The following is a 27,767-nucleotide window of genomic DNA, read 5'->3' as shown; positions in this document are numbered from 1 at the left end:
CTCCTAATGCTGTCTCTCTCCCCTCCCCCCTCCCCACAGTAGGCCCTGATGTGTGATGTTCCCCTTCCTGTGTCCAAGTGATCTCATTGTTCAGTTCCCACCTATGAGTGAGAACATGTGGTGTTTGGTTTTCTGTTCTTGCGATAGTTTGCTGAGAATGATGGTTTCCAGCTGCATCCATGTCCCTACAAAGGACATGAACTCATCCTTTTTTATGGCTGCATGGTATTCCATGGTGTATATGTGCCACATTTTCTTAATCCAGTCTGCCACTGATGGACATTTGGGTTGATTCCAAGTCTTTGCTATTGTGAATAGTGCCGCAATAAACATACATGTGCATGTGTCTTTATAGCAGCATGATTTATAATCCTTTGGGTATATACCCAGTACTGGGATGGCTGGGTTAAATGGTATTTCTAGTTCTAGATCCTTGAGGAAACGCCACATTATTTTCCACAATGGTTGAACTAGTTTACAGTCCCACCAACAGTGTAAAAGTGTTCCTATTTCTCCACATCCTCTCCAGCACCTGTTGTTACCTGACTTTTTAATGACTGCCATTCTAACTGGTGTGAGATGGTATCTCATTGTGGTTTGATTTGTATTTCTCTGATGGCGAGTGATGATGAGCATTTTTTCATGTGTCTGTTGGCTGTATGAATGTTTTCTTTTGAGAACTGTCTGTTCATGTCCTTTGCCCACTTTTTGATGGGGTTGTTTTTTTCTTGTGAATTTGTTTGAGTTCTCTGTAGATTCTGGGTATTAGCCCTTTGTCAGATGAGTAGATTGCAAAGATTTTCTCCCATTCTGTAGGTTGCCTGTTCACTCTGATGGTAGTTTCTTTTGCTGTGCAGAAGCTCTTTAGTTTAATGAGATCCCATTTCTCAATTTTGGCTTTTGTTGCCATTGCTTTTGGTGTTTTAGACATGAAGTCCTTGCCCATGCCTATGTCCTGAATGGTATTACCTTGGTTTTCTTCTAGGGTTTTTATGGTTTTAGGTCTAAAATTTAAGTATCTAATCTATCTTGAAATAACTTTCGTATAAGGAGTAAGGAAAGGATCCAATTTCAGCTTTCTACTTATGGCTAGCCAATTTTTCCAGCACCATTTATTAAATAGGGAATCCTTTCCCCATTTCTTGTTTTTCTGAGGTTTATCAAAGATCAGATGGCTGTAGATGTGTGGTATTATTTCTGAGGACTCTGTTCTCTTCCATTGGTCTATATCTCTGTGTTGGTACCAGTACCATGCTGTTTTGGTTACTGTCGCCTTGTAGTATAGTTTGAAGTCAAGTAGCGTGATGCCTCCAGCTTTGTTCTTTTGACTTAGGATTGTCTTGGCAATGCGGGCTTTTTTTTGGTTCCATATGAACTTTAAAGCAGTTTTTTCCAATTCTGTGAAGAAACTCATTGGTAGCTTGATGGGGATGGCATTGAATCTATAAATTACATTGGGCAGTATGGTCATTTTCACAATATTGATTCTTCCTATCCACGAGCATAGTATGTTCTTGCATTTGTTTGTGTCCTCTTTGATTTCTCTGAGCAGTGGTTTGTAGTTCTCCTTGAAGAAGTCATTCGCATCCCTTGTGAGTTGGATTCCTAGGTATTTTATTCTCTTTGAAGCAATTGTGAATGGGAGTTCATTCATGATTTGGCTCTCTGTTTGTCTGTTATTGATGTATAAGAATGCCTGTGATTTTTGCACATTGATTGTGTATCCTGAGACTTTGCTGAAGTTTCTTATCAGCTTAAGGAGATTTTGGGCTGAGAAGGTGGGGTTTTCTAAATATAAAATCAGGTCATCTGCAAACAGTGACAATTTGACTTCTTCTTTTCCTAACTGAATATCCTTTATTTCTTTCTCTTGCCTGATTGCTCTGGCCAGAACTTCCAACACTATGTTGAATAGGAGTGGTGAGAGAGGGCATCCCTGTCTTGTGCCAGTTTTCAAAGGGAATGCTTCCAGTTTTTACCCATTCAGTATGATATTGGCTGTGGGTTTGTCATAAATAGCTCTTATTATTTTGAGATACGTTCCATCAATACCGAATTTATTGAGAGTTTTTAGCATGAAGGGCTGTTGAATTTTGTCAAAGGCCTTTTCTGTATCTACTGAGATAGTCATGTGGTTTTTATCTTTGGTTCTGTTTATATGCTGGATTACGTTTATTGATTTGCGAATGTTGAACCAGCCTTGCATCCCAGGGATGAAGCCCACTTGATCATGGTGGATAAGCTTTTTGATGTGCTGCTGGATCCAGTTTGCCAGTATTTTATTGAGGATTTTTGCATCGATGTTCATCAGGGATATTGGTCTAAAATTCTCTTTTTTTGTTGTGTCTCTGCCAGGCTTTGGTATCAGGATGATGTTGGCCTCAAAAAATGAGTTAGGGAGGATTCCCTCTTTTTCTATTGATTGGAATAGTTTCAGAAGGAATGGTACCAGCTCCTTCTTGTACGTCTGGTAGAATTCAGCTGTGAATCCATCTGGTCTTGGACTTTTTTTGCTTGGTAGGCTATTAATGATTGCCTCAATTTCAGAGCCCGCTATTGGTCTATTCAGGGATTCAGCTTCTTCCTGGTTTAGTCTTGGGAGAGTGTAAGTGTCCAGGAATTTATCCATTTCTTCTAGATTTTCTAGTTTATTTGCATAGAGATGTTTATAGTATTCTCTGATGGTAGTTTGTATGTCTGTGGTGTTGGTAGCGATATCCCCTTTATCATTTTTTATTGCGTCTATTTGATTCTTCTCTCTTTTCTTATTAGTCTTGCTAGTGGTCTATCAATTTTGTTGATCTTTTCAAAACACCAACTCCTGGATTCATTGATTTTTTGGTGGGTTTTTTGTATCTCTATCTCCTTCAGTTTTGCTCTGATCTTCATTATTTCTTACCTTCTGCTAGCTTTTGGATGTGTTTGCTCTTGCTTCTCTAGTTCTTTTGATTGTGATGTTAGGGTGTCAATTTTAGATCTTTTCTGCTTTCACTTGTGGGCATTTAGTGCTGTAAATTTCCCTCTACACACTGCTTTAAATGCATCCCAGAGATTCTGCTATGTTGTATCTTTGTTCTCATTGGTTTCAAAGAACATCTTTATTTCTGCCTTCATTTCATTATGTACCCAGTAGTCATTGAGGAGCAGGTTGTTCAACTTCCATGTAGTGGAGTGGTTTTCATTGAGTTTCTTAGTCCTGAGTTCTAGTTTGATTGCACTGTGGTCTGAGAGACAGTTTGTTATAATTTCTGTTCTTGTACATTTGCTGAGGAGTGCTTTACTTCCAACTATGTGGTCAATTTCTGAATAAGTGCAATGTGGTGCTGAGAAGAATGTATATTCTGTTGATTTGGAGTGAAGAGTTCTGTAGATGTCTATTATGTCCACTTGGTGCAAAGTTGAGTTCAATTCCTGGATATCCTTGTTAACTTTCTCTCTAGTTGATCTGTCTAATGTTGACAGTGGGGTGTTAAAATCTCCCATTATTATTGTATGGGAGTCTAAGTCTCTTTGTATGTCTCCAAAGACTTGCTTTATGAATCTGGGTCCTCGTGTGTTGGGTGCATATATATTTAGGATAGTTAGCTCTTCCTGTTAAATTGATCCCTTTACCATTATGTAATGGCCTTCTTTGTCTCTTTTGATCTTTGATGGTTTAAAGTCTGTTTTATCAGAGACTAGAATTGCAACCCCTTCCTTTTTTTGTGTTCCATTTGCTTAATCTTCCTCCATCCTTTTAGTTTGAGCTTATGTGTGTCTCTGCACGTGAGATGGGTCTCCTGAATACAGCAAACTGATGGGTCTTAACTCTTTATCCAATTTGCCAGTCTGTGTCTTTTAATTGGAGCATTTAGCCCATTTACATTTAAGGTTAATATTATTATGTGTGAACTTGATCCTGTCATTATGATATTAGCTGGTTATTTTGCTTGTTAGTTGATACAGTTTCTCCCTAGCATCAATGGTCTTTACATCTTGGCATGTTTTTGCAATGGCTGATACTGGTTGTTCCTTTCCATGTTTAGTGCTTCCTTCAGGATCTCTTGTGGGGCAGCCCTGGTGGTGACAAAATCTCTAAGGATTTGCTTGTCTGTAAAGGATTTTATTTCTCCTTCACTGATGAAACTTAGTTTGGCTGGATATGAAATTCTGGGTTGAAAATTCTTTTCTTTAAGAATGTTGAATATTGGCCCCCACTCTCTTCTGGCTTGGAGAGTTTCTGCTGAGAGATCCACTGTTAGTTTGATGGGCTTCCCTTTGTGGGTAACCCGACTTTTCTCTCTGGCTGCCCTTAACATTTTTTCCTTCAGTTCAGCTTTGGTGAATCTGACAATTAGGTGTCTTAGAGTTGCTCTTCTCAAGGAGTGTCTTTGTGGTGTTCTCTTTATTTCCTGAATTTGAATATTGCCCTGCCTTGCTAGGTTGGGGAAGTTCTCCTGGATAGTATCCTGCAGAGTGTTTTCCAACTTGGTTCCATTTTCCCCGTCACTTTCAGGCACACCAATCAGATGTAGATTTGGTCTTTTCACATAATCCCATATTTCTTGGCGGCTCTGTTCATTTCTTTTTACTCTTTTTTCTCTAAAATTCTCTTCTCTCTTCATTTCATTCATTTGATCTTCAAGCACTGATACTCTTTCTTCCAGTTGATTGAGTCGGTTACTGAAGGTTGTGCATTTGTCACGTATTTCTTGTGTCATGATTTTCATCTCTATCAGTTCATTTATTGACTTCTCTGCATTGGTTATTCTAGTTATCCATTCTTCCGTTCTTTTTTCAAGGTTTTTAGTTGTGCTGGGTACGTAGTTCCTCCTTTAGCTCTGAGAAGTTTGATCAACTGAAGCCTTCTTCTCTCAACTCGTCAAAGTCATTCTCCATCCAGCTTTGTTCCATTGCTGGCAATGAGCTGTGTTTCTTTGGAGGGGGAGATGCGCTCTGATTTTTTGAATTTGCAGCTTTTCTGCACTGCTTTTTCCCCATCTTTGTGATTTTATCTGTCTTTGGTCTTTGATGATGGTGACGTATTGATGGGGTTTTGGTGTGGGTGTCCTTTCTCTTTGTTAGTTTTCCTTCTAACATTGAGGACCCTCAGCTGTAGGTCTGTTGGAGTTTGCTTGAGGTCCGCTCCAGACCTTGTTTGCCTGGGTATCAGCAGCGGAGGCTGCAGAAGATAGAATATAGCTGAACAGCAAGTGTTGCTGTCTGATTCTTGCCCTGGAAGCTTTGTCTCAGAGGTGTACCCAGCCATGCAAGGTGTGAGGTGTCAGTCTCCACGTAGTGGGGGATGTCTCCCAGTTACGCTACTCAGGAGTCAGGGACCCACTTGAGCAGGCAGTCTGTCCTTCTCAGATCTCAACCTCCATGTAGGGAGAACCACTGCTGTCTTCAAAGCTGTTGGACAGGGACATTTACATCTGCAGAGATTTCTGCTGCTTTTTGTTTAGCTATGCCCTGTCCCCAGAGGTGGAGTCTACAGAGGCAGGCAGGCCTCCTTGAGCTGCAGTGGTCTCCACCCAGTTTGAGCTTCTAGGCGGCTTTGTTTACCTACTTAAGCCTCAGCAATCGCGGGTGCCCCCTCCCAGCCTTGCTGCCGCCTTGCAGTTAGATCTCAGACTGCTGCGCCAGCAATGAGGGAGGCTCCGTGGGCGTGGGACCCTCCAGTCCAGGCGTGGGATATAATCTCCTGATGTGCCATTTGCTAAGACCCTTGGTAAAGTGCAGTATTAGGATGGGGGTTACCCTATTTTCCAGGTGTTGTGTGTCTGTGTTTCCCTTGGCTAGGAAAAGGAATTCCCTTCCCCCTTGTGCTTCCCAGGTGAGGCAATGCCTCAGCCTGCTTTAGCTCTCTCTGGTTGTGCTGCACCCACTGATCAGCACCTACTGTCCAGCACGCCCCAGTGAGATGAACCCGGTACCTCAGTTGAAAATGCAGAAATCACCCGTCTTCTGTGTCGCTCACTTTGGGAGCTGGAGGCTGGAGGTTTTCCTATTTGGCCATCTTCTATAGTAACCAGAACTGTGTAATTTCTAAACCAATTATTTCATCTCTTTTTAGCTGGTAATTCTTTATTTATCCATTTATTTTATAACCAGGATTTTCGAAGACATCTTCAACATAATTTGAAACAAGTAAACCTGCATTTAAACATGTTTCTTATAATTAAAATTTTAATGCAATTCTGAACCATGGCATAGAAGCAGGAAATGAGGTGATTGTTCAGAGAGCAACAAATATGCCAGGAGGTCTAGGTTCTGAGGAGGGAGATGATACTAAAAAGGTGGTGGGAATTACACTGTGAAAATCGTTACTTGCCAGGCCTAGGGGTTAGAGTCATATGCACTGGGAAGTTATCAAAGGTTCTGAAGCAAGGGGATGGCATATTCAGAGCTATAGTTTAGGACAATGAGTAGAATTAGAAGAATGTAGAGGGTAGAGGCTGTTGTGCAGGTGACAGAAAAAGTGGCCCAGAGTGAGACAGACCCAAAATAAGAACAGGGGCCTCAAAACACGAGCTCCCAAAGGAACCAGGCAGTCCTGCGGATGAGTGAAATGTGTTTAGATATGGGGAGTGATGGGATCTGTGGGGAACTTGAAAATGCATACATACTCTCTAATAGAGATAGCCACTATTCAGTTAGGTGACTTTTCCTATGTGGGAATATGGGTCAGTGTTGTCAGATCTGTTGTTATTTTATTGTTGTTGTTTTCACGGAAATTGGAAAGCTGGATTTTCACGTGAGTTTCCTAATTAAACAACATACTGTGTGAGCCAAATAAAACATGTTGGTTGGCCACCATTTGCTACACTAACGTACCTCAGAGGTAGATTCAGAAGTACATACTCGTCATTAGACATAAGGAAACAGATTTAGAGGAATCCAGATAACTTCAGAGGTGATATGGTCTAGTGGTGACAGAGGACAAGATCTTGAGCTGGAATGACTGAGCTCAAATCCTAGCACAGAATCTTACTAATTGAATGGCCTTGGGCAAGTTACTTAACCTCTCTGCTATAAAGTGGGGATGAAAATAGTATCTGTCTTATAGAATTGTGGTGAAGATTAAATGCATTAATACATGTAAAATGTTTAGACCAGTACTTAACACAAAATAACCCCTCAGCAGATGGTAACTGTTATTTTAAGAAGCTATTAGAATGCACACTGCAGGTAAGAGAACAGGTTGTGGGCACAGCCAGCTTGGCTTTGAATCTCTGACACCTTTCAGCTGTGTGACCATGGTGACCATGGGCAATTTACTTCACCTCTTTATGCCTAAACTGTAAAATGGAGAATAACAGTACCTTCTTAATTCTGTTGCTTATAAAGTGCCCAGCACCATGCTCTAGTAATATCTAGATTTGTTGAATCTTTTTGAAACTACTTAAGCTTCCTGATAAGAAAAGCAAAGCTGAGTGCTACACCCAGTTGATTGACTGATTATGATGGCACTCTTTTTTTTTTCTTTAAATATTCTCTTTTTGCCTTAGCAAAATATAGGTAAAGTTTTTGAGACTTTAAGTGTATTAAAATTCTTTAATTCTACCTTCAAGCTTGATTGGTAGTTTGGCTAGGAATAGAATTCTAGATTGGAATGCCATTTTCCCAGGATTTTGATGGTATTTTATCCATTGTGTTTTACCTTTCAGTTACTGTTGAGAAGCCAAATTCTACTAGAATATTTGGAGATCTTTCCTTTGTCCCTGGTGACCTGAAATTTCACAGAAGGTCTTTTTTTTTTTTTTTTTTTTCCCTTTGTGTAGAATCTCATGTGTTCAATTTCTGGGAAAAAATAATTCTTAAGTTTTTGATAATTTCTTCCTCACCATTTTCTTTGTTTTCTATATATAAACTCATATTAGTGAGCTATTAGGCTTCTGGGGTTGATCCTGTAATTTTATCTTTCTTTCCCTTTCCTTATGATTTTTTTGGATTTTTAAAAAATCTTATTTCCTGTGAAGTAGTAGTATTCTTGGATTTGTTCTGCTTCATGTATTATTTTATGCTATCATTTAAAATTCTGAAGACTTCTCTCGTTTTATGAATGTTCCTTTTGTATGGCACTCAAAAGGTGCATGGCTGTAGTATGTTATGTCTCTGAAGACTTTACACGCATATGTATTTGTTATTTTTGAGATGAGTTCTTGCTGTGTTGCCCAGGGTGGTCTTGAACTCCTGGCCTCAAGCGATCCTCCCACCTCAGCCTCCCAAAGTGCTGGGATTACAGGCATGCACTTCCTGTGCCTGGCAAGACTTTGTATTTTTTTTTTTTTTGAAGGTCTTTTTTTCTCAGCCCTTTCATTTTCCCCTGAGTTCCTTTTTTCTGTTTGTTCACTTTGATCACTGTCTTTCAAATTAGAGTTTTCCTCAAATGTCTAGTAATCTTTGCTCATATGAGGAGTGAGGCACTAAAAACGAATTAGTGCCTATGTGTGGTTGGGTGGCCCTTGTTCACAGATGGGTTTCAATGCAGATTGAAAAGATTGTGAGGTTTTTCTTATTTGGGGAATCCCCCTCATGTTAGTCTGTGCACATCTTTTCTTTGGGCCAATTTCCACAGGGGCTTCCAGCATGACTGCCAGCATTCTGGAAACTGAGCAGAACAAAGGGGCTTGTAATGTGAGAAGGATACTGGGTGAGGAGAATCTCACTATTCAGGATGCAGACTTTCACTGACCCCTCCTGTTTTTAGTGTAGCATTTCATTTCCGTCTTCATCTCTAAACATCTCCAGACAGTAGGCCCCCATCTTAGCCCCCATCTTTTGCCAGATTAGGGGAGCAGACCTAGCGTCCTTTTTATATAAGTTGCTTTTTATATAAATTTATATCCCATCCTCTGTTTTCAGACCTGTACCTCTTCCCCTGAACTTCAGAAGCCCTTAGTGTCTCAATTCCTGCTCCTTTCCAGGGTCCTGCAGCTGGGCTTGACTTGCCTTTTATTGGCACCTTTCCTTGCAGGCAGTTTGGTTTCCGTTTTCCCTGCCCTACTAAATTAGCTACCATTCATCCATCTGTTTTCCATCTTCTAAAATTTTGTGGATATCTTTCATCTACTGTCATCTTTTTCAGTCTTTTTGTTTTTATGGGCTTATAGCCTTAAAACACTTTTTTCCACTATTGTTTTACTAGGGTTTCTAGCAGAAGTTGCAAACTAGGGGTTTCCATTTGCTCTATTTACCTAGAAGTCTATTGCACTTACTTTTTTCCAGTCTGCCTCTGCCTAAACTGTGAGCAAGTTTGGAGCAGATGCCTTGTCTCATTTATTTTTATATTTCTTGGACCTAGCACATAGTAGGCACTCAGTGTTGTTGAGTGGTGAATAAATCAACTGAATAAACTTTGCTTTGCAAACATTTGTTTTCTTGATGTTTCTTAAAGCAGAGTGCTTACAATGTAAGTCTAGATTCTGCCATTGTGGTGAGGCTGATCACCTTTGAACGCAGCTGGTATTCACAATATGTGCAAGTTACTTAGCGTTCCCAGTGGGCATTGTTATGCAGAGGATTTTATTAAATATCCAATGATGAATATATCTCCCAGACTCTTATTACCAAACCCCTGAAGCACGTCCTTGATGCCCCCAGCTGACTTAATCACCACATTGCTCTCAAGTACCTAACACGTGTTTAATGCTGTACTCTGGTTTGCCTTTGATGGCACCCATGAGAAGTATGAGGACTACTATTTATCTTGTTAGAGAGATGATATTGGAAGAAGCATCCTGGGGGAAATGTAACCCACCTGGACACATCTGGATGTGCTCAGAAGCAGTGACAAATTCTGAGGGGAGCCTAGAGTGTATAGTGTTGTGTATAGTGTGTATAGTATATAGTGGTTGTGTATAGTGGCCTCTGCCTTTTACCATTGGTTCAGGAAGTTTAATTTTGTTATACCAAAAATTATGTTAAAATCAAAGTTATGTCTTTCTGATAGCTCATCAAATGCAAATAAAGATTCTGTGTTTTTTAAATGAAATTCAAATTATCATACTTTAACATTTATGACAAATTATTTTGATAGGTTAGTATTTTTCACTTCTTTCCAGCCTTTATTTTGCATCCCTCTATAGATAACAAGTTAACCTTAACCTCTTACCCTCACTGAATGATAGTTCCTCTCACTCTTGCTCAGTGATAGTTCCTCTATTCAACATTTCTATGTATTTTTCTTATATTACAGCCACATAAACAACTACAGAATAAAGTCACTACCAGTAGAGTAATCTTAGAATTTGGGAAACAAAACATTTATTTACCCTCCTGTTCTTTATTTATTCCCTCTCTCCTACTGTTTTGAACTATAACATTAGGTAAAATAAGCAAATAAGCTGATTAGGTGTAATTAGAAATGGTACAACATGTGCTTTGTGGGGAAAATGTGCTGCTACTTTCTTGGGAAGAAGCCAGAACAGGAAAGGGCTGTATCCTACTCCCATCTGGAGTGGGACACCATCAGAAGTACCATCACTCAGCACCTCACCTCTGCCTTCCATTGATTTCTCTCTTTAATACTGACCCAGTCATCACCTCTCCTTTCACCATTTACTAGCAGCAGAGTAAACCATTCCTAATCCCAGAGTTTTTCAGAAAGAGGCTTCTGAGGTTTCCATAAAACTACATGATTTCCAGCAGTCTCTATTTAATACCATAATACTTTGAATGGAACCTTCTGGAAATGTGCCCTGCCATTCTAGGAGTTGATCTAATTCTTTCTTCCTGTAGAGCTCTCATCACACATGCATTACTAAGGCACATTTAAATGGTCCTCTGAACTCACAGCCCAGTGTCACTGCTGAAAACCATCTGTATCCCTGAATGGAATAAACTTATACCCGAAGCATAGCCCATCCTCTTAATGTCTGTAGTTACAGGTATTCGGGTGCAGCTTTGAGGGATTTTTCAGGCAAGCCAGACACATTAGCCAGACCTAGGCTAGGAACATTCTCAAAGGTTTTCATTCCATATATTTGCATTTATATATAATCCTGAGGATAATATTAATCAAATAACATGCATCTCTTTCTACACTTATGGGCAGGTTGGCAAACTTGAAGACTTCCAAAGGTAATTTTTATATCTGGGGGGGAGGCAGTAAAAAATTGTAAGTTGCTCCAAAAAATCAGTGTAATAGAATTGTTGCAGATTTTTTCTTCCTTAGTCTTAATAAAATTCTAAGTCTATATCCATTTTATGATAGGATTTGACAATACCATTTTAAAAAAATATTACAAACTAGAAACATTTGCTTGCTAAGCTATTCTAAGCACTTAAATTGTAAACAGAACTAATAGAGTCCTTTTTAGAGAAAATGTCCTTGCCTTCTTTCTCATTTTTTGTTTTTTATTTTTTTTGTGAGATTTCTGGAGGAAGGAGTGCAATATGATGGAAATGCACAGATTTGCAGTCAGGGAGGCCTGGATTTAAATCCCAAACTTGCTGTTTATTAGTTATTTGACTTTGGACCAGTCACTTAATATTTGTTTCCTCATCTGCAAAATGAGGGTAAAATTCTTACCTCCGAGGATCCTGTGGGTATTTGAGATAATGTAAATAAAGCATCTGATATATCATAATTCATTGACTCTAAGGTATACTTTTTTTACATTTTAATATCTCTGAAATCAAGATGGTCTTATAATCTGTAAGTAAACATACTGTAGTTATTTAATTACAACAATTTTTTCCTTTATTTGTGGTACATATTGTAAATTCTTATAATTGACAGCAACTTTGATTTTATTAAATACGGTATGCCTGGTGCTCAATGAATAGTAGTCATACTTACTACTAGATCATTTTTTTCTAAGAAAGATTTTATTTATACCTAGTAAGAATTTGTGTTCTATATATTTTCTCAGACTATGATTTTGGATACCATTACAATTGTTAGGAAAAAGAGTATTATAACAAACATAATAGCAGCTCCTGTTTAATCATTTCATGTCTTGTTTAATCATTTTACCTTTACAAAGGTAAAAAGGAATAGATTTTGTAAGATTGATTAAGAGCGTGGAGAGCAGCAGGTAGAAAAACAAGAGCAGATATGAGGGACTGTGAGTTCTGTGTAGACAGACAAGATGGCAGCTCAGAAACAGCCTCTGTTTATGGGTTTCATATTCTTGCAGCTGTAGGGAAAAATAAACAAGAGTGAATTTTTGTGTAGCTGAATTTTGCTTACGGAGGACTAGGAGTTGAAAGACATTGGTACCACATATTCATTCTGACATTCTTACTTTGGAGGGATGGAGTTTTCTTTTATATCCTTGTACAGACCTAAAGTCCCATGACTGTCGATTTGATTCCTCAAGTGTTTGCTGAGCATCTGCTAGGTGCTAGGCATTATGCTAGACCCCGAGTTACAGAGATGAGTAAGACAACCCTTGGCATCAGGAAGCTTCCATCTCAACTGTCTCATGCTATGCCTCCCTCCCTTCACCTGCACCCTATACCTTTTCTTATTATGTTAAATAGAATATACATGAATCATTTCTTTTTTGTTACAGAACATATTTCCTTTGAAACTTAGCACATACTTTTAGTATTAATTTTCATTTAAAACAAGCATACCACTGAAAAATTTAAAATTAATACGAATAATTTGATTATACTTGTAATTAGAAATTGTATCTATCAGTATAACCTATATTTAATGTTAACTTGTGTATTTTTATGGTAAGCAAATCAAAAATAATAATTTTACTATCAGAATCACCTGAGGAAATTGGTAAAAGAAAATTTAAAAATGTAACTTAGGATCTTAATTAAAAATTTAATTTTTCTTCAGTGAACATATTATCTTCTGTTTTAAGATCTTGGCATAATGACTTCTTTCTTTGGGGATTTCCAAAAGGAATATTTATGTGCTTGCATACCCAAATAATTTCTGTACCAAAGGAACACTGACAAATGCCACACAAGGGAAATGACATTTCTAGGTTTTCTCATTAATATGAGGAAGAAGGAGGGCAGTAATTTGGTACATTTAAATTTTAAATAAATATACAAAACAGATTAAATTAATGTAAATGTATGACTTTAAATTGCTTAATGTACTCAGTTTTATTGGTATTTACTAGCTGTAATAATAGCTACTAGTGATTAAATACTTGCTATGTGTCAGACATAATTTCTAAGCTCTTCAAATGTGTGGTCATAACAAGCCCATAAGGTGGATATCGTTACCCCCATTTTATAGATAACGAAACAAAGACAGAGAGAGTAACTTCCTTAATTAAGGGAAAGTAGCCAGTAGACACAGGATTCAAACCTAGGCAGTTCTAATCACTGTATTAGCCCCTATGATTTCTAAGTCCATTATTATGCAGGGAACAGAATCAGTAGTTGTTAGAAAAGTTACTAAAGTTTAATTGAAGTTATCTAAGTTTGCCATTGAATTTGCCAGTAATAGCTGGCTGAGATTTTAGAGAGCATAGCACTATGTTTTAAAATGTATTAAAATACCATCTGTTAACATTGTTAATTTTTTAAATTATTATTTAAAATTGTCAAATTCTAAATAGATCCTGCATATAGATAATTGGCATTAAAATAAAAATAATTAAATGAAAACTAGTATCATTATAATTTCAGGAGTCGAATAAAGCTGCTCTTGGATGGCTGCTGAAGGAAAGTGTCAAAGAACAAGAAAAAGGCAATGATAATGCTGAGTTTTGACTGGAAGAAATCATGATAGCACTTGCTTCTTATATTAGTTATGGAAGCCAAAAGAGTAGAAGAGCATTGGCAAAGACAATGAGGACTTGATTTGAGGTGACAGAGAAATGGCCTAATAGAATGTCATCAAAGCAGTATGAGGAGGGTACCAGCTGGGGTCCTGAAGACCTGGCTCTGGTCCTGCCTTCACTGGTCATTAGTGGGCTGACCTTCAGCCAAGATAGTTGAACTCTCTTGGTCGTAGTTTCTACACCTGAATACATTGAGGGGGCCAAGCATGATAGCTCATACCTGAAATCCTGGCTACTCAGGAGGCTAAGGCGGGAGGATTGCTTGAGGCCAGACTGGAGACCAGCCTGGGCAATGTAGTGAGACCCCATCTTTACCAAAAATAAAAATATTAGCTGGGCATAGTGGTATGTGTCTGTAGTCCCAGCTACTCAGAAGGCTGAGGGTGGGGGAATCACTTGAACCCAAGAGTTCAAGGCTGCAGTGAGTTATGATTACATCCCTGTACTCCTGGGTGACAGAGCGAGACTCGGTCTCTACAACATTAAAAAAAAAAAAAAGGACATTGAAGGGGTTTATTGGTAAGTGGTTTTCAAACTCTGCTCTGAAGAGTCCTACAGAGTGCCACAGGTTTCCTTAAGGGCTGCTTGAGGAGAAAAGTAGATCCTAGTCCAACTTAACCTAAACAGCTATACTTTTAATCATACAAATAACATGTATTTGTAATTTGGTTTAAACAAAGTTTGAAAATCTGTGGACTGGGTGATCTGTAAGGCCTCCTCCAGCTGTAAAATTCTCTGTCTCTTGTTTGTTGTGAAATCTGGGTTTGGAATCATTCAACAGGGGATAGAGGTTAAACCTGCTAGAATTAGTGAAAGTACAGAGAGCTGAGATTGGATGTCATTTGTTCCTGAACATTCAAAAGCCATGCATTTCAGGAGGTCTTAGCCTATATTAGGAGCTATCTTTTTTAGCAGGAAGGCTGTAATGATATTCTTTCATGGATGGAAGCCAGAAGTTCTCAGTTGTTTCTTAATTCTCTAAAATCTCTCCAGGAACTTTGAGGATCCCTTTCCACCCAATTTAAAGGTTTCTTGTTTTCTTCCTTCCAGAAACGTTTTCTCTGCCTCTCATATGTGCACTTGTACACGTGTGTGTTTTCCATCTCTCTCTCTCTGAGTTTCTTCATTATATCCTGCCCTGCCAAAGCCAGATTTTATGATTTGGTGTAAATACTGTCTTTGAAGGGTGATTGACTACATTCCAACCCCCTACAGAATAATGTTTTATAGCCCACTGAAATTCAGGTTGGCTGGCAAGTGTGGACTGGAACAGTTTTGATTGGATAGCATCGTGATAGAATATGTTTCCTAATCCAGGTCAAATTATTCCATAAGAAACTAGTGAATTGTATCATTGAAAATGCTTGTGAAGCTAGGTTATCCACCCTCCACTTCCCCCAAGTAAAAATGAAAATTTAGGTGAGACTGAGAGTAGGAAATAAATTTCCAAAAATAATCTTAATTATTTCAAGTGAGTGAGAGAATTTAACCCCAAACAAACTCGACTCCCTAATAGAACTATCAAGACTCTAGAAGTTTTATGTAGTCATCACTTTGTGGCCAAAGAGCTACATAGAATGGAGTTCATTTTTTGTTTTCTGTTTGTTTGTTTGTTTGTGTTTTTGAGAAACAGGGTCTCACTGGGCTCAAGCAATCCTTCTAGCCTCGGCCTTCCCATGCCCAGCTAGAAGGCAGTCTTTTGTAAACGTCTTCCTAGATAGATAGCATGGCTACAATGGAAGGTGTTAGCATGTGAAAGAGGAGAATCCTTAAATATCCTGGAGGAGGTGTCAGGGAGTAACATTTATTTCCTCCGATGTTTTCATCAGCCTCACCATTTATAGTCCTTCAGGAGGAAGTAGCATGCATTCTTCATTGGCTGCAAGTTGGCATTTATAGCACATAGCACAGATGCCTGTTGTATTGCATCAAGTTTACATTGAGCATCAAGTTTTTAAAAAAATGAAATCATTATAAATTCTGGAAGTTTTTATGGTATAATTAAAATGTCTAACAGGATACCTCTGGGAAACTAAATGCAGTTTTACTATTTATAGAGCCAGCAGAGGTAGTGTTTCTTGCCAACTTTCATATCTTATGACCTATAAATTGCTCTTAATAGCTAATCTGTCATTCCAGCTTCTCATACCAGAAAGCTTGTTTTCTTATTAATCTGTTAATTTGCATCTGCAAAGGACATTTACAAATTCTTGATTTGAAAAGATTGCTGTATTAATGCTGTGCATTATAAATAATTTATCACCTGTGATAGTAACTCTTAGATCTAGGCAATAGATCTTTCTGACATATTGTTCTTCCAACCCTAATATAATTTTGATAAAAATAATTATTATGAAAGCTCCTCTGGTCCCACAGCATTAGAAAAGGCTGACAGGTTACCATGGAGAAGCTGTAACTATCACTAACAGCTCTCTAAGCTCAGAGTAATAGAATCAAACCAACTATTCCCACTATTAAGGTAGAAAAGAATTTAGATATGTACAAATCACTATTTTCTATTCAGCAATGATTGCAAAATATACCTCCAACCCTAGGCTTAGGCATTGGAACAAACTGGTTAGATTGATGGTAGTAAAGCCAACACCAGCTATTGAGCACATACAGTGTGGAAATAATTTAAGACCATTAAAGACCATGTAATTAAAAATTTCCCTGTTTATGTGGTATTTAAGCCTCTTCTTTGTAGTCCATGGATGTGAGTTCACAGTTTTTAGAGATCCCATTCAGGAAGTTTTTTCCCTACCAAGATTCTTAATATTTAATTGTGTTTTTTGTGTGTATATTTCATTGATTGGTCCACTTTGATCCAAGAAGGATCTGTGGGAGCAAATCCTAAAATGGGAGAGATCAGAATAATGAAAGGATTAGGGCCAAATGATGAACTGAAACTAGGGCAGACTATGTTCATACTTTAGGATTCTATCTGGTTTTTAAAGGGAGGCTCTGCATCTGGTCACAAGCTTACTGGTGGCCCCGCAAAGAAGTAAATGTGATCACTTCAAAGATTCACATTTTTCTTAAGATAAAAACCACAGTAGCTGCTCGGTGGAAGCACTGAGATCTGAAAAAAAAATTTCCATCATCCTTGTAAAGATGATATTGGGTGATATCATGGCCAGTGTCTTCAATAATATAGATTATAAAATGTATTTGGTTATTCTTGTGCAATTAATTTTGTGTGACTATTGAGTAAGCAACTTAAAGTTTATGAACATTATTTAACCTTTTATATACAATTATTTCATCAGCTCAGTTGCATTAAGGGTAGATTTTCAGGCAGTAATACTCTCATTAAATAGAGAGTATATGTCATTTAAGACTAAACTCCAAGAACATGATTCAGTTTTCTGTTTCTACAGGTTTATTTTTGAGTAGCTATTGATTCTCCCTGAAAGCCCTGCAATCTGGATAAATTACTACCAGGCAGACCTTTGTATCTAAATTAATACAAGTTTTCAAAGATAGCTAAATCTCTGATTTTAGAACCTAATTCTTAAATTTGTTTTTTCTATAAAAATGTGCAAAATTTTATCATCCGGAGATCTGTGTTAATTGGCACATGTAGAATCACTAGATAGTGTTAACTATAACTATGATAACTGGAGCATGAAATTATTAATTTATGCTCAGTATTGTATTGGTCAGGATTGACCAGGATATACTACAATAACAATCTCAACATTTTGGTAGCTTAAAACAACAAAGGTTTATTTCTTGTGCCCACTGTATATTCATTACAGATCAGCCCAGGGATCTATTCCACATTGCCATCATTCTCCCTTGAAGATCAACTCTGTTGGAACAGTCTATAGCAAAGAGAATGTGGTGATACATGCATTGATTTCTAAAACTTTACCTGGAAGTGATCCTATTTATTAGCCACAGCAGGTCACATAGTCACCTACATCTGACTTCATGCAGGCAGCAATGTGTAATCTTACCTGCCTGGACAGAGAGAAGTCAGCATTTGTGAATGGCCTTAAAAACTACCCTAGGCCAGGCGTGGTGCCTCATGCCTGTAATCCCAACACTTTGGGAGGCTGAAGAAGGTGGATCACCTGAGGTCAGGAGTTCAAGACCGGCCTGGCCAACATGGTAAAACCCTATCTCTATTAAAAATACAAACAAAAAAAAAATTAGCTGTGCATGGTGGCACATACCTGTAATCCAAGCTACTTGGGAGGTTGAGGCAGGAGAATCATGTGACCCTGGGAGGCGGAGGTTGTAGTGAGCTGAGATTGTGCCACTGCACTCCAGGCCTGGGCGACAGAGCGAGACTCTGTCTCAAAAGGAAAAAAGAAAAAAAAAACCAAAACCTACTTTAAGTATTGTTAGTGCTTAAAAAAAAACCTACTTAAAAGTATTATTAGTGCTTAAATTAGTGCTTAAAATTAGTGCAATTGTATTCTTTGTTAGGCATTATTTTATACAGTATTTTGTTGCTGTTGTGATTACAGATCTTCCTAGTTTTCATCTACTTCATGGAAATATGTGAAAGTACAAATGGTCATGTCGCTTCCCCACTTAAACCTTTTGTGGCTCCCATTCCCTATCTATGGGGATTGCAAATTCATCAATAGAGGCTAAACTATGTAGTCAAAAGAGCGCAAGGGCTAGAGTCTGACATATGTGGATCTGAACCCTGGTGTTGTTATTAATTGTGTACTTTTAGACATGCCACTTTATCTCTTTTGAGTCTTTGCCTCTTTGAGTCTAGACTTATCTCACCAATGGGTGAAATAATAATGTACACTTAAAAGGTTTGTTATAATAATCAATGAAACAACATATATGAAAAATGCTTTAGATTTTACAAACTGATGGACAGACAGAATTCATCTAAACTTACCTTTACAAACTCCTCTCCAGCCACTACCCCTGCTCCCAGGTATAAATGTCTTCTTATTCTTCAGTCATAACACACTCCGACATACTTTGTGTCTTTGCTAATGCTGTTTCCGTTTCCTAGAATTACCCATTCCCCCAAGGAGGAAAACTCCAATTTATATATTTTCAAATTCCCTCCCCCTCCCCCTCCCCATCTCCCTCTTCCTCTTCCTCTCCTTCGACAGAGTTTCACTCTTGTTGCCCAGGCTGGTTTGCAATGGTGCCAACTCGGCTCACTGCAACCTCTGCCTCCCAGATTCAAGCGATTATTCTGCCTCAACCTCCTGAGTAGCTGGGATTACAGGCATGCACCACTACGCTCGGCTAACTTACTTTTTCTTTCTTTCTTTCTCTCTTTCTCTTTTCTTTCTTTCTTCCCTTCTTTCTTTCTTTCTTTCTTTCTCTCTCTCTCTCTCTCCTTCTCTCTCTCCTCATCTCTCTCTTCTCTCTCCTTCTCTCTCTCTTTCTCTCTCTCTTTCCCTCCCTCCCTCCCTCCCTCCCTCCCTCCCTCCCTCCCTCCCTTCCTTCCTTCCTCCCTCCCTCCCTCCCTCCCTCCCTCTCTCTCTCTCTTTCTTTCTTTCTTTCTTTCTCTTTCTTTCTTTTTCTTTCTTTTCTTTTCTTTTCTTTTCTTTTCTTTTCTTTTTCTTTTCTTTCTTTCTTTTCTTTCTTTCTTTCGAGACGGGGTTTCACCATGTTAGTCAGGCTGTTCTCAAACTCCTGACCTCAGGTGATCTGTCCATCTCGGCTTCCCAAAGTGCTGGAATTACAAGCGTGCGCCACCGCACCTGGCCCAATATACTTTTCTTCAGGCAGTTTTAGGTTTACAGAAAATTAAACAAATAGTGTAGAGTTTCCACATATCCTTTCTCTCTCCCCCAATCATTTTCTTCTGTTATTGATATCCTGTATTAGTATGGTACATTGTTACAACTGATGAACCAATATTGATATATAATTGTTAACTAAAGTTCAATATTTACATTAGGGTTCACTCTTTGTATTGTATAGTTCTGTAGGTTTTGACAAATTTATAATGTCATGTGTCCCGTATTACCATGCAGAATAGTTTCATTGCCCTAAAAATCCCCTGTGCTCCATCTTTTCTCCATTCCCCCAACTCCCTTGCAACTGCTGATCTTTTTATTCTCTCTATACATTTGACTTTTTCAGAATGTAATATAGTTGGAATCATACAATATGTTGCCTGTTTAGACAAGCCTCTTTGACTAAGCAGTATACATTTAAAATTTCTTCCATTTCTTTTCACAGCTTGATAGATCATTGTTTTTAGCCCTGAATAATATTCCATTGTATGGATATCCCACAGTTTATTTCTGCATTCACCTTTTGAAAGATGTCTTATTTGCTTCCAGTTTTTAGCAATTATGAATAAAGCTGTTATAAACAGTCATGCACAGGTTTTTGTGTGGACACGTGTTCAACTCATTTTAGTTAATACCTGGGAGTACAGTTTCTGGAACACATCATAAGACCATGTTGAGTTTTCTAAGAAATGGCCAAACTGTCTTCCAAAGTGGCTGTATCATTTTTCATTCCTTCCAGCCATGAATGAGAGTTTCTATTGTTCCACGTTTTTGTCAGCATTTGATATTGTCAGTCCTTTTGGATTTTAGCTATTCTAATATGTAAGTAGTGTCATCTCATTGTTGTTTTAGTTTGCCGTTCCCTAATGACATACGATGTTGAACATCTTTCTATATGCTTCCTTGCTATCTGCATATCTTCTTTAATGAGATGTCTCTTCAGATATTTTGTTATTTTTTAACCAAGTTGTTTGTTTTCTTATTGAGCTTTTATATTTTTGATACAAGTCTTTTACCATATATGTGTTTTGCAAATATTTTCTCTCCATCTGTGGCTTGACTTTTCATTCTCTTAACACTATCTTTTGCATAGCACAGTTTTAAATACTAATGAAGTTCAACTTAATTTTTTCTTTCATTGAACATATTTTTGGTCTTATATCTAAAGGTCATGTAGATTTTCTCTGATATTGTCTTGAAATTTTGTAGCTTTGCAGTTTACATTTAGGTGTGATCAATTTTAAGTTAATTTTTGTTAAATGTGTAAGGTCTGTGTCTAAATTCATTTTTTTGCATGTGATGTCCAGTTGTTCTAGCAGCATTTGTTGAAAAGACTATCCTTTCTCCATGTGACTACCTTTGTATGCTGTCAAAGATTAGTTATTATATTTAGGTGAGTCTGGAGAATTTTCATTTAAAAAATTTTATTTCTCTTTTTAATGGATACATTGTAATTGTACATATTTATGGTGTACAATTTAATGTTTGGATACATATCTATGTTGTATAATAATCCAGTCATAGTTGTGTATCCATTACCTCATGCATTTACCATTTATTTGTGGTGGAAACATTCAAAAGCCTCTGTTCTAGCTGTTTTGTAATATACAGTATTTTATTGTTAGCCATAGTCACCTTACTGTGCAGTAGAACGCCAGAATTTATTCCTCCCATCTAATTGTAACTTTGTACCTGTTAACCAACCCCGCAGAATCCTCCCTTTTTTCTTCCCCTGCAGTCTCTGGCAAGGACTGTTCTACTCTCTGCTTCTAGAGTACCAACTTTTTTTTTTTTTTTTTTTTTCCAGATTCCACATAGGAATGAGATCATGCATAATTTGTCATTCTTTGTCTGGCTTATTTCACTTAACACAATGTTCTCCAGGTTCGTCCATGTTGTCACAAATGACAGGATTTTAATTTTCTTGTGATGGAATCATATTTTATTGTATATGCATACCACGTTTTCTGTATCCATTCATCTCTTGTTGGACACTTAGGTTGATACCCTATCTTGGCCATTGTAAATAGTGCTACAGTGAACATGGGAATGCAGATAATCTCTTTGACATACGGATTTTATTTACTTTGGATATATAACCAGTATTGGGATTGCAGAATCATATGGTAGTTCTATTTTTTTGTTTCTCGAGGAGCTTCCACTTTGTTTTTTATAATGGTTGTACTGGTTTACAAGTCCACCAGTAGCGTGTAAGCATTCCCTTTTCTCCAAAACCTCACCAACACTTGTTTTCATGTATCTTTTTATAATAGCCTTTGTAACTGGTATCTCATTGTGGTTTTTATTTGCATTTCCTTGATTAGTGATGTTGAACATTTTTTTTCTCATACCTGTTGGCCATTTATATGTCTTCTTATGAGAAATGTTTATTAAGGTCTTTTGCCCTTTTTTTTTTTTTTTTTTTGAGACAGAGTTTTGCTCTTGTTGCCCAGGCTAGAGGGCAGTGGCACCATCTCAGCTCACTGCAACCTCTGCCTCCCTGGTGCAAGCGATTCTCTTGTTTCAGCCTCCTGAGTAGCTGGAATTATAAGCATGCACCACCATGCCTGGCTAATTTTTTGTATTTTTAGTAGAGATGGGGTTTCACCATGTTGGCCAGGCTGGTCTCGAACTCCTGACCTCAGGGGATCCACCTGCCTCGGCCTCCCAAACTGCTGGGATTACAGGTGTGAGCCACCAGGCCCGACCTGCCCATTTTTTAATTGGGTTATTTTGTTTTTGTCTTGTTGAGTTGTTTAAGTTCCTTACATATTCTGGATATTAATCCCTTATCAGGTGTATAGTTTGCAAATATTTTCTTCCATTGTATAGGTTGTCTCTTTACTCTCTTAATAGTTTCCTTTGCTGTGAAAAGTTTTTAGTTTGAGGTAATCTCATTTGTCTATTTTTGGTTTTGTTGCCTGTGCTTTTGAGCTCATGTTTTAAAAATCTTTGCCCAGCCCAATTTCATGAAGCTTTTTCACTATGTTTTCTTCTAGCAGTTTCATAGTTTCAGGTTTTATAGCTAAGTCTTTAATCTATTTTGAATTGATTTTTGTATATGGTGAGAGGAGTCTAGTCTCATCCTTCTGCATGTAAATATTCAATTTTCCCAGCACTTTTTTTTTTTTTTTTTTTTTTGAAGAGACTACCTTTTTTTTCCAATGTATATTCTTGGCAACTTTGTCAAAAATCAGTTGGCTATAGGTACATTAATTTATTTCTGGGCCTAGAGAATTTTCTTGAATGCAAGAATGAATGAACAAAGGAACAAACCAACCAACAGACTCCAAACACTCCAATGCCGGCCTAAACTTTCACTCTTTGAAGTAAAGTGCATTTACCAAGATTATGTATTGGATATACACCTAATTGTATATGTGTTGGATATACATCTAATTGTATATGTGTTGAATTATGTATTGGATATGTGTTGGATTCCAAAATGTCCCTAAGTAAAGGGTGGATTTTTCTTAGTTTTTCTTCTTCTTAAGAGATGGGGTTTCGCTCTGTCATCCAGGCTGGAGTGCAGTGGTGTGATCATAGCTCCCTGTAGCCTCAAACTCCTGGGCTCAAACAGTCTTCCTGCCTCAGCCACCCCAGTAACTGGGATTACAGGTGCCCACCGGTGGTGCTGCACTACAAGGGTGAATTTTCTTATGCATATATTTGCAGAAGAGCAGTATGAATCATATGCTGGTCTTCAGTATATGAAGTTGATGACATTTTTTACCATCAGTGGGGCAAGCTTCTTGTATTGTCTTTTTAGTTGTGGTGACATAACCTTATGGTTTATTTTCTGGTTATCTTCTATCACATCTTTGAAATGAATAAAAGCTAAGTGAGTATTATCTTGGGTGGGATAGGAAGAAAAACTAAAATCTAAAATTTTTGAGCATCTTGTTATTGCTGAGTTCTGAACCAGGGTCATTATAAATACTATATTATTTAGTACTCGTGAAGGCTCTGTAAGATATTAATATTCCCATTTTGCAGATGAGGAAACTAAGTCTCAAAGATGTTCCAAATGTGTGTTATCACAGTGTGTTATTTGAATCAGTGAGTGCCTGATTCCAGAGTCTATACTTATTCTTCTATGTATCTCTGCCTATTGGGTTGTGGGCAGTTAATCTAGGACTTTGGGTTTATGGGCACTGAACTGGCAGAGAACACACGGAACATGTAGATTCGGGCAGTAAAAAAGAAATGCTATATTTCTGGTACTAGCTGCAGGTACATTTCCCATTTTTCCAATGGCATGTAGTGAATCAATCAGCAATTATATTGAATATTCTGTGTATAACACGATAAGCATGTAATCCTCCCACAAAATGTAACCCTTATGAAAAATACATATGGTAAGGGAGAAACATGCTAGATGGAAGGAAAACGTGTTTAAATCTTCAGCATAATATTTAATGGCAGTGTCATCGATGTGATTATAGTTTGGGTAGTTTAAACTTTATTTCTCAAACTAAAAACCTTTAAAGGTGGTTTGAAGAAATATGAACAAATTTCTTACTCTAGTTTTATATCACATGAAACTAACTTGTCAGATGCAATTCTTCTGTAAATATTCAGGTCACAGAGCAAGAGGTAACTGACTCCTATGTGCCTAAATCTGCAGCTGGAAATTATACTTTGGCAAGAACATGAGTAATTTATATCTTGTAGAAAGAGAAAAATATTGTCTTATTCCAACCAGATAGTTTGTTAGCATAACTGTTTGTATGCATTTTAGTATTCAAATACAGATGTTCCAGAATATTTCCACTGTGGGAAGCAGCTGCTGCTATTCTAGCACAGAAATCTCAAAGAAATTAATATACAAAGGCAGCATGAACCTTGGTGGCAAATGCAGCATCTGCTTGAGGTGGGGCCTATGATTCCCCATAGATAGTGGGTCTTCAGATTCTCATTAACAGCCTGAAACCATGTTTCAGATCTAAGCTTATTCTACAGGAACAGGAACAAAGACAAGTGATTAATTTGTAATTCACTTAGCTGATAAATATCATCACATGTTATTTGCCCAGGGGCTGTAAAACACTGGACTTTATTTCCTGTAGCAACTGATAGGAATATAGATGTTTGGTCATAATGATTGATGTTTTCAGTTGCCATTACTAGCTTCTGCTTGCTAACAGAACTCAGCCCAGTCATCTTGCAGTCATAAAACATCCATCTACACCTTAGTGATGCATTCACAGAGCACTTTATAGTTTACTAAAGGCACTCACATGCACTGCTTCATCTGATGCCATCTCAGCCCTGTGAAGTATGTACAGTATTGTCATTAGCAACATTTTACAAATAAAACAGGAGTGAAGAAGTAAAAGACTTATTAGTGTTACATAGCCAGGGCCTCTGATGCTAAATCCTGTTCCATTCTTATACTGTACCAAGCTGCCTCTCTAGTTTCAGAGGCAGTGATGTGTGCTTCATAAATTACATCCTTTCTAGAGATACTGACTTCCAGGACACCCGTCATGAAGAGTCCCAGCCTGGCAGCACTGCCTGGTAACTGGAGGATGCCAGGAAAGAGCCAGTGTAATAATCTTTCCCTTTTTCCCCCACACCCCAGAGGAGAAATGCCTAAATATTCCCTTCCTTATGTTCAGAGAGCTTTAGCAAGCAGCTCCTATGTCTCCCTGGCATTTAGAGAAATGAAGAACCAGAAGCAGAAGATCCCAGGGCTATCATTTGGAGTTGCCATAAACCAGAAGTTCCTGAGAACAGCGACGCCTGGGGTGTTGTGCCTGCCCCGAGACCTATAAATCTATCCCATGCAGTGTTCAAAGGCTCATGGCCTCCAACCAGATCTACTATTTGGAATTATCTAGTGAATTATTTATGGTTTACATATTTGACAGGGGCTCATGGCTGGGTTTGAAAATACTCTGTTCCTGGCTTGCTGCTTGGGCCTAAAAATGTCTGGAAAACCAAGGCTCAGAGAAGTTAAGTTGCTAAAGCTCTCAGAGCTAGTAAAGGGCAGTGCAGTTCTGAACAAGGTGTATCTGATTCTAAGCTACAATAATTCCATAGTCAAAGAGCCTGCATGTTTTGCTTTGAGGGTAACAAAGATTTCTGGGTAGGAGTGGGTTGTGTCCTCCCTAGTCAGGTGGTGGAGAACCCACAAAGAATAAGGGAGGACCAACTACTGAAGTAGAGGAAGGAGGCTGAGTCTCTAGGCCTGCAGCAAAGGAGGAAAAAAAGATTTGGGGGATAGAGTATGGGTGGAGGTAGAAGCAGTAGAAAGTCCCTTATACAATGTGTTGACATGAAGTCCTAACCTCAGCCCCAAAGAGGCTCACAAAGTAGAAGCTTGAGGCCAGTACACGTACAAGTGACATGCTCTTTGTTGACTTCATTGCTGCTTCTGCCAGAAGCACACTGCTGCAGCATTGTGACTTGCATGGAATTGTTTCTGCTCTCCACCACTCAGAAAAAAAGAAACAGAAAAGTAAATTTCTAAGTATTTATTTCCTCTCTATTTTCTAAGTCTTTTTGTTAGAACATCTGTGAAATGATAAAAGCAACTTAAAACAATATGGGGCTTTTTTTTTTTTTTTTTTTTTTTTGCAAATATGCTATTTGCAAGCACCACTGCACGTTGTGCACATGTACCCTAGAACTTAAAGTATAATAATAACAATAAAAAATTATAAGAAGGGCCAAAAAAAAAGTGTCCCGTCATTTTGATCAAGAACTGCTATTTCACAGGCAAAGAAAATAGGGTAGAAAATCACTTATATCTATAAAATATTAATAAAAGTGTTCTGAAGTGCACAGACATAGAACACATTTCGTAAAGAAATGCCCTTACTCCAGGAGGGACAGCATCCCCTCCTTGTTATTCCCTAGCCAGGAGGCCCTTAGGAAAATTACTTGCCTATATGTAACAGAGTACACCCTTTGTTCTGGCAGGATCACATACTCACTTACTAAGAGAGAGCATCATGAAGAAAGGCAGCCACATGGCTCTAGCCATAGGCAGGTAATGAAGGAAAGAAAGGGTAGGCAAGCTTCCAAGTTTTAGGATAAAAAGAAGGGCAGAAAAATCCCAGCATAACTTCCCTTTTATATCTGCAAAGAAATTAGAAACCAAGGACTAGAATATAAGACTGCAAGTATTTAAGATTCTAGAAACCATGTAACATCTCCTGTATTTTCGTTGTCCCTTTGTGGTTCACTACACCAGCATAGAGTCAGTTTCATTAAAACCTTTAAGATAAAAAGGGTTTGCATACTTTTCCTTGGCCAAAATAAGAAGAAAAAAAAAAAAGAATGAGTGGCAAGCAATGTGAGAGGACTAGGAAGATGGCATCTCTCTGCACAGAGAGGCTGGGATTAGAAGCGCTTCTAGGGAGGAAAAGAAATGCTTGAAGAGCCAGCGTGAGCCTGAAAAGGGGTGGTGAGGCTTAATGGAGACCACCCCACTCAGAGTGCAGTGCAGGTTGTAACCCACCCATTTTTTTCCTCTGAGACTCATCCAAATCTAAGCCCTCCACAGTAACCAACACTGATGAAGTTACATTGAAGGAACAAAGATAAGAGAGCAGGACCCTCTCCAGTAAGCCCTGGGTCACAAAATCATCAGCATCATGGTAAACATCTCTCTTACCATTAAGATATCCATTTACTGTGGAAGAAGACAAGAATAGAAAAATACCCAGGAGTGCAAAAAGCCAAGCATGGATTTCTCCTATGAATTTCCTGTGGTCTCTTATATGTAGTAATTAATTTTGATTTTCTTTTTCTTTTTCTTTTTTTTTTTTTTTTTTTGAGATGGAGTCTCACTCTGTCACCACACAGGCTGGAGTGCAGTGGCATGATCTTGGCTCACTGCAAGCTCTGCCTCCCAGGTTCACGCCATTCTCCTGTCTCAGCCTCCCGAGTAGCTGGAACTACAGGTGCCCGCCACCATGCCCAGCTAATTTTTTTTGTATTTTTAATAGAGACGGGGTTTCACCGTGTTAGCCAGGATGGTTGCAATCTCCTGACCTCGTGATCCACCCACCTCGGCCTCCCAAAGTGCTGGGATTACAGGCGTGAGCCACCACACCCGGCCTAATTTTGATTTTTTTATACATTTTCTTATACCACAGAGGTCAATAGGTATTAACAGAGATGTAATATCGTAATTAATATTAGAAATGTCAATAAGTCTTTAAAATGAAGGCTATATGTAATACAACTTGTTTCTAGGAAGATTAGGTATAGAAAGTTACTGATTAAAGTATCATTGTTTTTTATTAGGAACTTGCTGTTTGGATGTGTTCTTTATCAA

The 27,767-nt window shown here is 38.2% G+C and overlaps 1 protein-coding gene across 14 annotated transcripts in view; it reads left to right on the top strand.

Annotated features, from left to right (window-relative positions):
• Positions 1 to 27,767, top strand: part of LOC105495739 (tetratricopeptide repeat domain 28) — a 715,636-nt gene that overhangs the window by 510,969 nt on the left and 176,900 nt on the right. The gene's annotated exons all lie outside the window — the stretch shown is intronic.

This window comes from Macaca nemestrina, chromosome 15, assembly GCF_043159975.1.
Source record: "Macaca nemestrina isolate mMacNem1 chromosome 15, mMacNem.hap1, whole genome shotgun sequence".
NCBI lineage: Eukaryota > Metazoa > Chordata > Mammalia > Primates > Cercopithecidae > Macaca > Macaca nemestrina.
The sequence above is the reverse complement of the archived record's forward strand: the minus strand, read 5'-3'. Positions and strand labels throughout refer to the sequence as shown.